The sequence below is a fragment of the Colletes gigas genome, unplaced genomic scaffold (assembly GCF_013123115.1).
Source record: "Colletes gigas isolate AHSC1104 unplaced genomic scaffold, ASM1312311v1 Colletes_gigas_Sc00010, whole genome shotgun sequence".
Classification (NCBI taxonomy): domain Eukaryota; kingdom Metazoa; phylum Arthropoda; class Insecta; order Hymenoptera; family Colletidae; genus Colletes; species Colletes gigas.
In genome coordinates this window covers 9277306-9291155 of record NW_025106639.1, presented here as the reverse complement: position 1 = coordinate 9291155, position 13850 = coordinate 9277306, and the positions used below count along the sequence as shown (strand labels likewise).

The 13850-nt window shown below is 46.5% G+C and overlaps 1 protein-coding gene across 3 annotated transcripts in view; it reads left to right on the top strand.

The window, feature by feature from the left end:
• The window catches only part of LOC122397750 (zeta-sarcoglycan-like), a 134558-nt gene that overhangs the window by 101730 nt on the left and 18978 nt on the right, over nucleotides 1-13850 (top strand). The gene's annotated exons all lie outside the window — the stretch shown is intronic.

Here is a 13850-nt window from a genome sequence, read left to right as displayed (position 1 = left end):
TAATTCCAGCTACGCCAGCCATCGCGATGCCTTCAAACTAATGCACCGCGCGAAGATTCGTCGATGGATTGCGCTCGCGAGATCGGTATTTACGGCGACCGCGGTTCGCGCGTTTTCGTCCCGACGGAAACGAGCCAACGCGAGGACCAGATGCTTGGAAATTTTTCCGATCTCCAAGGTCTGGGTTCTTACCTGCCCCCGCGAGCCGATCTCGAAATAAATTTCACTCGGAGCCACGACGAATTCGCGTTATCGTACCGTTTGCAAGAAAACAATCGTGATAAGAATCTTTCATCGATATTTAAAAAGCCCCGCGGGGCCGGAAGAAGGGAAAACGGCGCCGTAACTATAAAATCCAACTGGTATTTGTTCGTTTGTTCGGTTCGTAAGTCTCGCGAGTAACTGGATAATATAAGCTAACAGGATACACAGAGGCGACGCAGTTTGACTTTAGCGGCGGTGTGCCCGCGCAAATGTGTGTCCAAGTGCGCGTATATACGTAGGGGCTAAGAGACGGGGAAACCACAGACGAGGAGGGCTAGAGTAGGAGGCTACACCAATGTTTGAGTTCCGTCTCGGATGTCGCTTTGCTCGATCCTCGATCCTCTGTCGCTCTGTCTTTCTGTCCCGCCACCCCACCGTTTCCTGCTGCTCGTTTTATCTGCCCGTCGGACCGCCATGACTTCTGACCTTGCCCCGGAAAAGTTTCGTCCTGCGAGCGAGCCCTTCAACGTTTCTTTCAAACACGAGTCGAGCGTTCCTGGACAGCTGATCCAACGATGGGAACTCCTCGTGTCCGATCAGTCTTTTCTCGTCCGGTTTACGAACCTCGCGATCACCGAAATTTCACGTAACCAGGTTTTCCTATCTTTAAAACGGTTCGAGAATCGATCGAGCGTGCCAAGATCGAAGGAATTGATTTCCTCGTTGATCATTTTGTACCTGGACGCGTCTTTTAGGGAACGTTCCCTGTGGAAAGGTTCATAGAGACGTGGATTGTAGAAAAGTGGAGATCTTTCAGACACTCGGACGGTTCCTACCCGCTCTGCTCTTATCGAATAACCAGCAGTGTTTGGAATACAATGGAAGACTCTGCGTGGTAACTTTGAATACCATTTTACGGGGAAGAAGACGAGGTCGTTGAAAAAGACCTCGCAGTGAGATTTCTTACCATCGATCAATTTAAAATGATTTCCGCCTGATCTCGTTCCTGTAATACGAGTTCGATGCATTCTTCGAATAATCTCTTTCGATCGTAAGCCGCCTCTCGAGTTTATCACTCGTAGTCATACCATTGATCGTACGTACCTCGAAAACTACAGACTCTGCTTCTATTGTCGGCGTTAAAAATGTTTAGAAATAGCGTACAAGATGAATATTACATCAAGCCAGCAGACATCGCGAAGCACGAGCTGCCTTCTTAATATTAAGGTAAAAAGTTTAGCGAGATATCTGATCACCGTTTAACGGTGATGGAGATCGGATTGCTTCGAGTCCGTAATTAGTAGGATTAAAGTTCCCGGACAATTTTCGCGGACTTTATTGACTTACCATTAGCTGGATCCGGACAGTTGTTCGGATCTAAAGTGACGGTATAGCAGTTTGAAATTCGACTTGGCTCAACTGTGCCGCGTAATGCCGTACAGCGGTGTAGCTGTGCCAGGATGTAGAGCGAGAAGTGGGCTAGTCGACCGAGACGCGTCGAGTTAGCAGACAGCCGACCCCAACTCACGGCACGGAATCACGTTACCCGTCGACCAGCAACGCGTTAGCGCTCGAGAATTGTACTCGCATTGTGCATCAGCCGCTGCCACGCCGACTGGACGACAATCCGTTTAGTCTAATTCCGTCGGATGCGAACGTAAACTCGCGCCAAATTAATCAAACGCTGTCCCGGTTCGCTGTTGCGTTGTCTCCAAGACTTTTACGCCCCCCGGTAAACTTTTCGCCGGAACACTACCGAACTTTTCCACGGCCCGCTGCTACTTTCCAAGTCTTTTCTTTCCGTTGAAATTATAATTACAATTGCTCGAGTTAATTTGCCCGTGAGAGATGGGGGCGAGAGACGTCTCTCGAAATTTGTAATTATAATTGCACCCGTGGGAAATGCGTCGTCCCGGCTTCTTTTACCAGACCACTTTAAATTTTCCCCCCCGGCTAAAGACCCAGAAACACTTCCGTATCTTCTTTTCTCCGTCGCTGTCATGTTTTTTATTCGAGGTTAATTAAATGATGTCAAGAAATACATATGCGGAGTACATAGTTTCTTCCCGTCCCGTCCCAAGTGTCCGTCGTTGAACTCCCCGGGGAAGCGAGCCAAGATCTATTCGCCAGAAAATTTAAAATTAATCTAGAAAGCAAAACCTCGAGGAAAACTTCTTATCGATGGCGTGGCTCGTTACTTTTAAACGCGTAACATCTTCGCTTTGTCGCGACGAGAGAGGGACGCGGCGGTTCAAAGAGAAGCGCACGTTGCACGGAAATATTCTCGGCCAGGAAGGAAGGGAGTTTGAAAACAATTTATCGTCGTGCTCTCACGGCGTTCGTGCAAAATTCGAACAGCTGCACTTTCGACGAGCCATGAAACGCGAAGCGAAATGTTTGCTCGACCAACTACGGACTTCTAGTCCTATCGAAATGCAAGGATACACTTGCTCGCAGTCCCTCTGCTCAACTATTAAAGGATCGATGCTGAAGTCGAATCCGAAGCCACGCAGGACGAGCATTTAATATTTCCTTTACGAGCGGACACGATTCCATTAGCAAAGTTTCGGGAACCGGCGGCAACGACCAAGAGGGACCGACCTGTTCGTTACCGCCCGCTGTTTTATTCATTCGATTAGTTTCACCGGTGTGTAAAGGCACGACGTGGGATTTTCTCTGTGGTGGATATACCCGTGTGTGCGAAACCGTAAGCAACGCCATTTTCGAATCCATAGAATACAATTAATAGCGCACGGACCCGATTCGAAGAGATCGTGGACTCTATTCACGCTAAACCTACCGGCACTTGATGTATACCCATTCCCAATCTTTCTTTTTCTCTTCTACGAAGCAAACTACAATAGAAAATTGTGTTTTGATGTTTATTCCTAAGATATCCTCCTTTATGTTAAAAAATTTCTTACAAGTTGATACCGTAGTTAGTTCTAGAGAAAACAACAATTTAAGAAAAAGTGCTAGCTGGTAATTACGCGAACATCCTGTATTTAAATTAATTTTCAATTAAATAAATAATTTACGGTCCAGTTTTATCGTACACTATTCGTATAATCAATAGGAATTGCCAAAACTTCGTTTGACCCATATCGTCAAAGTAAATGTCAAAATAAACATGGAAGACAGTAAAAATTATAGTAGCTGGTATAGTCATTGGATGGAGGATGAAATGCCCTTTAAAATGAGCGTTTGTACGAGTCGATAGCTTTATTAGTTCCGGAGATATAGCGATTTTAATTTCAAGTCGATGCGGTGGCTAGTTTCGGAGATACGAGGGTCCGAGCATTTGTTTACGTTTCATTGATGCGAGATGAATGACCGCGCGCGCGTAAGTAGTAGCGCGTAGTAAATTCTTGGAAATACTACGCGGAACTAGGTCACGACAGTCACGTTCGTAGGGTAGGTCAGCACGACGCACGTGCGAGCGAGAGGCTCGACGCGCTAGACGAAGACAGAGATAGTCGAATTGAGAAAAATTACCCCTTCACATAAATTATGATATCTCGAAAACGGAAAGTCCGATCGACAAAAACAAAAAACCATTTTAAAGGGGAAGGTTTACCGCTTCCAACGACGGCTTAAAAATGAAGAAAACACTAGTAGTTTCGGAACTGCACGCGTTCAAAGTTTTAGTATTTTTAATACGCGTTGATACACGTTTCTAAGGCGGCGAGAGCGCGGATAGTGGAATATTAAAAATACCTCTTTACATAAATTACGATATCTCGAAAACGGAAAGTCCGATCGACAAAAACCAAAAGCCATTTTAAAGAGGAATGTTTGCCGGCGGTAACAATGCCTCAATAATTAATAAAACACTAGTAGTTTCGGAATTGCACGCATCTAAAGTTTCAGTATTATTAATACGCATCAATACACACGTTTCTAAGGCGGCGAATAGTGGAATTTAAAAATTACGCCTTCATATAAATTACGATATTTCGAGAACGGAAAGTCGGATCGCCATAATCGAAAAACTATAAATATCGGTTAGTTTTCGAGACGTTACTGTACGGTTTGAGAAACCGTGTGCGTTGTTGCGACGCTGTCTGATCGAGAGGAAAAGATCGAACGGAAGATGTCCTTTGAGCAAGCCGATTTCCCCGAGACACGAATTCCTCCTGGACATTTAACACTCCGAAGGATCCTGGTAGCGAGCGATCGTTCAATCGATCAGGATTTAACGCGTAAAGTTGGTCGCGACGCGAAGCATGGGTCAGGAGAATAGAAGGGGGCGAACGCGGGAATGGCGGTGCGAGGAAAGGGCGAAAGGGGCAGGTGAATCGGAACATAAAATATTGCTAACCGCCTCGCGACCGAATTTAATTCCCCGGGCTGAACTCGGGGAGAACGTCGAGCGGCAGAGGGATTGCCGCGGGGGTTCGTGGAGGAAGGAGGGGTGGTCGGTGGTGCTGGCCTCGTCGAGATAAATCTTCCTGTCGATGGCTCACCACCGCTCGGATTAGAGTCTACATTTGCACCTACTCTGGCCCACTAGCACCGTTCCCCTTTTCCTCCTCCTCTTTCTCGGCCCTGCCGATACGGCCACCCATTGGCTCATACCACTTGGTTCGACGAAAAGGCCGTCTCATAAATTCGCTGTGGCTCGTTATAAATTCAACCCTCGTCGGACACGAACAGCCAACCGACTACCGGGTCCCGGAGACGAGGCTGACGCGACGACGACTGCGACGCTGGATCTGCGTAGCGAGACGATCGGATACCGAAACGTTATTGGGGGTGTCGTGGCGAACGGAAGGGTTCAAAGTGTCTGTCGACGTTAGGGAAAAATCCACGTTCCAAGTGCTACCGAGGCTACAAATTTTAAACCGTTTACGAAAGAGATTTAGTTATCTCCGTCGGTACATTTTCAAATAGCAACTTAAGACTGACATTTCGATGATCGAATTTCGCAATGTACGATAGATTGCTGTTGGAACAGCAGCGGCATGAAATTTTCATAGACTCGCGTTGCTCTTATCGCGGAAGAAAAATTGTTCCGCGCGAATTAAATCGGCGGTTACGGCCCGTTTATTCCCCTAATTTCACCCAATTGTTTTTTGAGGCAGCCTGAAAATGCCGCGCGACGTTGAAAGTCAAAAACGCGAAATTCTCCTAGACACAGACTCCGAGCTATTTTTATTGCACTTGGTACAGGGGAAAAAAGACGGTAGCTGTAAAACAGATGAGTTCGTTTATGCGGAGAGCCAGCGCGTTTCGCCGGCTGAAAATTTCGCAGGTTTCGAGCACTCGTGCCGAGTCACTGCTCGAAAAAGTGCCATTTTACTCGCGGTACAACCGTGCAACACGCACACCGGCAAAGTCACCGAAGAAACTGCCGTGATCGATGTCGGGTCTACGACGTGATCGATGGAACCGTCATTTTCATTCGCACGAAAACCTTGTGACCTGATTCACCGATTACGTATCGTGGGCGCAAGTATAGCCGAATCATTGAAAATTCTGGCGACGTCGATGTGGAGAAATCATCGATCGTGCCTGTATCCTGTGCTCCGTGTCCCTCGACGTAAAAGGCGATGCTAAATACCGTCCAAAGTAAATAAAATTTGACAAAAATTCAATGTTTCGAAAACTCGCGTAAATATGAAAGAGAAAAATCGATCGCTGGACGGCAAAAGTATCGTCGAGGTCGGCGCCAACGTCGCGCGTCATTTGCACGTTAATTGAAATTTTAAGGGAGGTGTACCGGTGACACGTAACTTATCTGCAAACTCGCTTTAACCAGCTACTGCACGAGTTTACAGTTCACCATACGGCCGCTATCGAACTTAAGAAAATGCTCTTTTTAAAGTACAAATAAATCCATGTCATCCATCGGCAACCAATAAGGCAGTTTTCCTATTTCGTTCTTATTTAAAGTTTGCCCACGTGTTCTCGCGCGACCTTTCTCGATTCCCAAAGCACTTGCGCTAAAAATAGAAAAACAACAAATGTGCTTGCGGTTCGAATAGCGTGGGCGTCGGGCGAGACAAGGTAGTCGCAGGATAACGACCTGTACTTCATACGAAGTGAATATCGGGGATGTTGGAGGTCGGAGTTGCGGGTTTGCGGTCTCAGATGGAAAATGCCAGGCTCCGCGTGCCCGATGGGAAATGTCAACGAGACCAAAGGCAAAAGTCAGCGGATATCCTGGTGTCTCGTGGCGGAGATGTCGCCTTTCGTTTGTCGAATGCTAGGAACGCAGGGCACGTGGTGGCATTTCACGAGAGTTCCAGTTACGCGGAGGCCTGTTCTCGTGACTCAAAAATTATTACTTCGCCCGACGGATACGTCGGGGACGCGGACGCCCTTGGAAGGGCTTCTGAACTTTATTATTCATGCTACATCTGGGCTGGGACGAAGATTAAAATTACCCTTCGCCGTTGGTTTCCGTGAAACGTTTCCGGGGAGGACGATATTATAACTTAAGATGAGTTTAAGAGTATTTGACGTTATATAGAGTGGACTTTAATACGCAAGAAGCACCGCAATCGTCGTTCCGTCGAGCAAAAAAGTAGAAAAGTTTTCGGTTACTCGAATCGATGATCACGAACTTGTATCTTTCGTTCGTCCTACTACTACTTGAACCAACTGAACAAAATGTTATTTTTAAACTCGAAACCACCGTTTAATATTATTTAAATCGAATCATTATCTTCGACTACTTTGGTTTTCGGCGCAGAAAAATTTAATGCAACGAACCTATTGTCGGGAGACGCGGTTAGAGAACGAATCGAACAGGCTGGAAAGTTTATTTTCGTTTTCTTCTTAGTTCGTAGCCACTAGGTAAGTGGAAACGAGGGTTTCGTTGGGGCAGGTTACGGTCAAAGTCGAAATATCGAGTTTGGTGAGAAAAGGCGGCCGGGGATAAGAACAAAATAGGGGAGACCGCGAGGGAAATAGTAAAGAAGAGAGGAAAGGATCGTCCCTAATCCGTGAGATCGAGCCGGTAACGCGATCAAAGCGGCTCCCTTCCGGTCTCTAAACCGATTTCCTTGGATTCGTAGAAACCTACCACGTGGATCGATGGATTTTCCTCTCTTGCCCCGAAACTTCCTTTTCCTCGAGCGTTTCCAACCCGGCAACCTTTCCTTCCTTCCTTCCTACGGCTTGATATCAATTACTTCACTATCTCCTCGCTCGTGATATATGTAACAGAATAAAGATAACAATGTTTTAAATTTCAACCGCGGCAATGAACGTTTCTATAAATCTAACCAGACTATCTCGTTTCGTTGCATTTATCGATAATTGTTTCGATTGCGTTTTTTAATCGACAATTCACGCTCGAGTCGTTAATTCTTAATTGAACGACGCTGCTTGAATATTCGTGTCGCGATAATATTTGCACCATCGGGCGACGCTTACGAATAAGTTGGCTGTTTCCAGCGTACTGAACAAAAGTACTCGCTTCGTCCTCATCTTTATAGACCGATTTAAGATTCGACAACTTCCTGACCCTTACGATCAATTCGTCGAGCAAAGTTAGCTCCCGGCGTTACTTTTGTTTATGCTCGCCGATATCTTTTAATGGAAGAAGCTGGTCCATGGTCGTTAGGTTCGATAGAGCAGAATAATTCGAAAACGTTGGAACCGAGATTCTGGTAAGCGGCCAAAGTGAAACCGTAATGGAGCTCGTAGGCAGCGCGATATTCGCCGGTTCGGTGTCATTGAAAATTCCTTGGAAGCGACTCGCGAACACGATCCGATCTACGTGTCTCTTGTTAGCTTTTCAATTTTTCGTTTCCAGGCGACGCCAAAATTGGTTCTTTAATACCCTTTTTATAGGACGCATTCGGCCTGTTAAAGAATTATAAGAAATCGATGGTTGGTTGGGATAATTGTTCTTACAGCGTCTCTGTTCGTTTCGCAATAACGGTGAACGTTAATCGCGATCGAACACCGTTATTAATATCGACGGGGCAAACAAAACGACGGCAAATAATTTTATCCGATCATGCTTCTGATCTACTGATTTCATCCCCCGGCCGCTAACGGCTGGGGATAAGCTATTGCCTTGACGATATTATAATTTTCATTATCTCGTGTGCCTCGAAAAAGGATTCGAGGGTGGATTATTAAACCGTACCCGATGGTTATTTGGTGTATCGGTGCGCGGTTCGCAAATAGAACGTTTCAACCCTCGTAATCGACGTTTATTTCAAGCTTGTCGAAGACACAGTATCGGGCCGCCGATCGATCATCGGAGACTATCGCGGGAAAATAGCGGAATGCCGATGACGATGATTGATATTAATGACGCGACTCTGTGCCCGACCGAAACCAGAGAGAAACCGGTTTTGCCGCTGGTATATATGCGGGCGTTAATAATCGACGCACCTGCCTTTTTAATTTACTTCGTCGGCCGTTTCACCGACGAAACGACGATACGTTCGAGTGATCGGCCTGTAAACGCTTATCTGACCGTTAAACGTGATCATCTAGCGCGCGGCCCGCATACGATTCGTCGACGTGCGCGCCAATGGAATCGGAGACACAGCCAGAGATCACGATAAAGTGTTTATTTTTGCGATTGATGTCGCCGCGTTCTTAATGGACAGTCCCCGTTCGACGCCCAAATCACCAACGATTACCTCTTTACAAAATCGTTCGAAGCCGACGAGCTGGAAGGCGAGAACAGTTGCGATCCTCATGAATCGCCCCAAAACCATGGGATTGTTTGTGCGTTCTCGATACTTTTCATTCAAATCCCGAACAATTTATCTGGTGCAAAAAATTGCAACGCGCCTAGGACCCATTAAATTCGTCTTCTATCAGACACATTGCTTATTGCCATGATTATGGATCTATACAGCCGCAGGTTGGGCCATTGACCCTCGAGCAGCTGCGTACGATTGGCGGTCTGCACTTTGTTTACAAGTTGATGAATCAGTTAATTATCTGTATCGATATTCTGCATAGACTGAATTTTCTTGCTCCAATTAGCGATCGAGGGAGAGAGAGAGAGAGAGAGTGCAATAGAGTACTTGGACATCGGCATAAGTAGAAACAGCCAGTAATGGGCAGACGCGGCTAGCAAATCGTATTCAATATTTAGTACCGTTGGATCGAGTACGTAAATATCCTTTGCATCGTGATTAATTTTCTTTTAGCGACAATGAAATTGAAAGGTCGATGTTCCGCTCGACGCTGGGAATAAAACGATTTCTCGAAGGAAACATTATTTGTCCGTCGCCCTCGTACGAGCTGACGAAACATATTTTCGGAATAATGGCGTACACGAGGGGTTATCATGGTTTCCAGATTCTCTTGTAGCAAGTACGAGAGGCCAGTCGATGTTTGATCTCACGATTGAATCGCACGGCCAATAACTGACCGCCCTTAAGGGGTATTGCGAGACTCTCGAGAAATATCGGACCTCTTGATGTCCTGATTCGGGGATGCTCTGCTTGCGATTCCCGAACACGACGATAAAAATATATCGAATCGCTAACGCGATCGTAACATGACTTATACATAAAGAATGCAGGAAAATTGCGATATAATAGTTTCTCGTTCGTGGTTTCGTGCACGCGTGCATTTACATATTTATCCATTTACCGCACCTTCTCGAATCTTGATATCATGACAAGAATATCGCGAAGGATCAACGGTACAATGATCTAATGATACGCCTCGTAAATAAGATCCTCGCAATCGCTGGATAATCTAGTTTCGAATGAACACGCGCGGGGTCGTCGAATATCAGTCAACGGAATTTTATTTCAATGAAGTGCCCGATGCGGTAAAATTGAAAAGGGCGGGGAGCGTAATTTCCGTGGCAAACTAGACGAGAACGGCGCGCTTCGAGCGGTCGTACTGTAAACCTCTGGTATTTTTCATGGAAATTGCCGAGCAATTTCCGCGCTGTCCTGCCAGGGGAAGAATAGCCGGGAAGAAAGAAGGCGAGAGAGAAAGGGGAGGGCGAAAAGTCGGAGATGTAAAAAGGGCTCGTGTCTCCGTCGAGTGGTTCTCAATGCTATGACGAACGAGTCTATTAGCGGCAATTCGAGTTAAACTATGTTTGGCTTGCGGCAATGGCGCGCCCACCGCGAACCGACGCCACACCAGGGGTTACGACGACACCTCGCCGCCAACGACTTCAGACCTTCATCGACGTTGCCCACCGAGACTAACCAGCCTTCCAAATCACCCCCTTTGCGTCGTTCCGTCCTCGCAGAAACGCCACAGACCTGCGGCTTCAGACTAACCGCCCGATAAGCACTTCACCTTTCCAACAACAAAGGCGCAAGGAAAATAATTAAGACGCGCGATGTTCGCGAACCACCTATTTCCGTCTTCTCCCTGCAACCCGCCTCGATAATATCCAAGCTCTTTTTAACCTTTCGTTCGACTCTCGTTTCATAACTCTCTTCTCGAAGATTTCCAACACCGACTCGTTCGCTCTCTTGCAGCCGAAATCTCCACGTGCATCCTTAGAATTTATTCCCACGCGTGTTTCACTCGTAACCGATACTCGGAGCTCCTCACGTTCGAAACTCGACGACCAACACTTCTCATTTACGCTAGCAATCAATGTCCAAGCGCGCCTAAGGGGCATTTTAAAAATTTCCGTCTCAATTTTACGCGTATCTCTCGTTCCTTTATCCTATACACGCGCCAGTTGCGGCAAGTGGAAAGCACTTTATGCGGTCGACTGTACTTTTTACCAAGCGACGACTGTTTGAGATTTACATAAAATCCCCTAGTAGAGTCGTACTCTCTCTCTCTCTCTCTCTCTCTCTCTCTCTCTCTCTCTCTCTCTCTCTTGCAGGCGTATCAAATAGAGAAGGAAGATGGCTGATAAGGGCAAGTTTCACGAGCAACGACGCTACTTTCTCGTATCTTCCCACGCCGATAAACGAGTTAAAAAGAGAGACTCGACGACCCCTGCTGTTTCTCTTTCTCTCCCTTATGCACCGTATATCTATTTGTCTATGGTTTAAGGAGCGAATGTTGCGTACAAACTTCTGTCGGGCGCGTTCAAAAGTTTCTCGCAGAATTCGCGTCTCTCGCCGTGATATGACGCGAAAGCAAATTGCACAAGTAACGCAAACTTCTGTTACGGTTGCGTGTAATCAATTATAAAGGAAAAATATTCAGGAGGAAACTGTATGCGGGTTAAACAAGTTCCTCGGTTGCGGTTAATCGATTCCCCCTCGAATCTCGTTTGTACGCGATTATCCTATACAAAGTCCGGTTCGATATAATCGCTCGATCATCGTGAAAGGAGTTTTGTCTCCGTAAGTATTTCCTCCGTTGAAACGGTTTGATTATAATCTATATTTTCGTGAGGAATACGATCGATCGTTTCGTTTTTCCATTCAACGAACGAACGGAACAGCGAGAAACGCAATATTGCGGAATGCATCGAGCCGCGTATAATTCGAAGATATTTCAGAGAGTTTCTTCAGCGTCGTCCGCGACAATGACCGGTCCAAACTAGTTCCGGGACTTCGCGGTGCCCGAAATTCTCTTAGAGCGTCGTTGCTGCTCCTATTGAAACCATACCAGCCATCCAAAGGATCCTGTCGATCGTAAGCGGCCAAATACAGACTGCCCCCATTGTTCCAACCTCGGTTTCACGGAGTTCCCGAGTAGATTGACCTTTCGGATCGAGTCAAGTAGACTTTCGAATTTTTGCTCATCACCGAGCAGGAATTATTCCCCCATGCACAGACTTCGTCCAACTTTGAATTCGCATAATTCTCGAGAGTTCGTATTATGCCTGAAAGTTTCAAGATCTTTCTCTCTGTAATGTGTACCCTGAACGGAAAGCATTTCTAAAGAACGTAATCCTTCGCTAAACTTCTTTGAAAGGTATCCTGCGTGTATACGTATCGCGACGAACCCACATTCAGGTTTCTATCGAGGCAGAGGTTGATTTCCTTCGATACATCGAGACTATGATGCGCGCCCAGTATCGTTGGATCCAAAGAAAATTGGGGGCCAACGTGATCCTATAATTTAACACGCACGACCTTTCCAGATGTTGGTTTTAAATGTCAAACTCGGGGTTGTAACCTGTATACTTTTATTCCTTTCGTGTAACGACACCCCTGACGCTTCTTGGCAGTTTAAGGTTCTCGTATCCATTCGCGTCGCGTTTCTCCCGTTCGAAATATACAATTCCGCGAGCCCACCTGCGTAAACACGTCGCTCGTTTAATTCGTTTTAAATAAAGCACTAATTTATCACGGAGCTCGCACGGCGATGGTCAATGGCCGAGAACCGGGTAAAAAAGCGTGCAACGCGGCCGTACGTTAGTACAGTGATAATTTTGCAACTTGTAATGCTCTTTGGGCTTGAAACTGTGAAATTATGGTGGTCGTGCTAACTTCGCGTTACGTCAAAAGTTCCAGCGACCGTTTAACATACATACGTCTGAGGGTATTTATGACCCACGAAATATTTCCGCGTTGTAATTGCCTCTTGAGGCCGAATTCATGGCATTCACGTTCCGTTTTCTCTCCCTTTTGCCTGTCTGTCACACGCTCTACGTATGCAACGCATTCAACGCGTTCAATCTAATCCCACGTATTCGCAGACGTTTATCCGATGAATACAAAGAGAGTGTCTGCTGCTTGTACGAATTATGCAATAGCACGGAAAGTAATGAGAAATTTGCCCTGATCGAATACCCTTGGCATAAAGCTGTAGCTGTATTTTCCACTCGACGGTGGAAAAATCAATCGTTTCGACACATTCTTCCCACGTGGTACTTTGTTAACGACATCGAGGAAAGCGAGGAGGGCGAACAGGCGGCAGAAATTAATATCGAAAATCGCGCCCGGAATCTGGAAAAGTTCCGCGGATCGAAGACCTTCGTTAAATACAATCTGCGATGAAGCGTGCAGCTGCGGCGGAGTCCTTATAACCGCTAACATCGCTGTTGCTGAAAATCGTGAGCTTCCTAGTCCTGAAAAGCACGGTAGCGGGTCTCTTCCCTCGCGGGGGCTTATCTTCGGAGCTTTTAATTTCGAGCGACCGAGCTCTTTATATCCGCGAGAGGTATAATTATCCGCAAGAAGGCAGAGGGGTAGCATTGAATATTTTAGCTCCCGGTCTGCTCTCTCTTCCTTCCTCTCCATCTCCTTTCCCGTCGTTCCTGGCCGCCTGCGCGTTCGCGGCGTTTTCGTTCTCATTTTCTGCGGCGGTTTAAGCGAAACAAAAATAAAAACGAGTCGGTACGTTCTGAACGAGGAACGAGGAGAAAGTAAAGTACAAGGAAGCGTAAGTAAAAGACGATTCGGGTTCGAGCTCCGAACCAGCCAGAGATTAGGGCGCAAACTTACGTCTGCTATTTTGCGGACAGATTTACATAAGTTCCCTCGTTTCCTTCCGCCACTTTATCCCACAGTTTCCTTTTTAATCGTTCCTCCATCCCGCGTCCTCTTTACCGTTTGTTCATTTTTCATACGTACGCCCGCGTACAGTTGCTAATTATCCGTCATTTGATAATTCCCCTATTCGTACCAACTTCTCCGCGCGGAATTTTAGTCTCCTCTGTTTGCCATGATAATTTTAGGTCCGCTTCTTTCGTCCCTGTTGGACGATCGAGGTCCCCACAAAGCGACTAAGCGATCCTCCGCGTCGTTGTTAGCCAGAAAAGAATGCGTTCGACGCTCAGA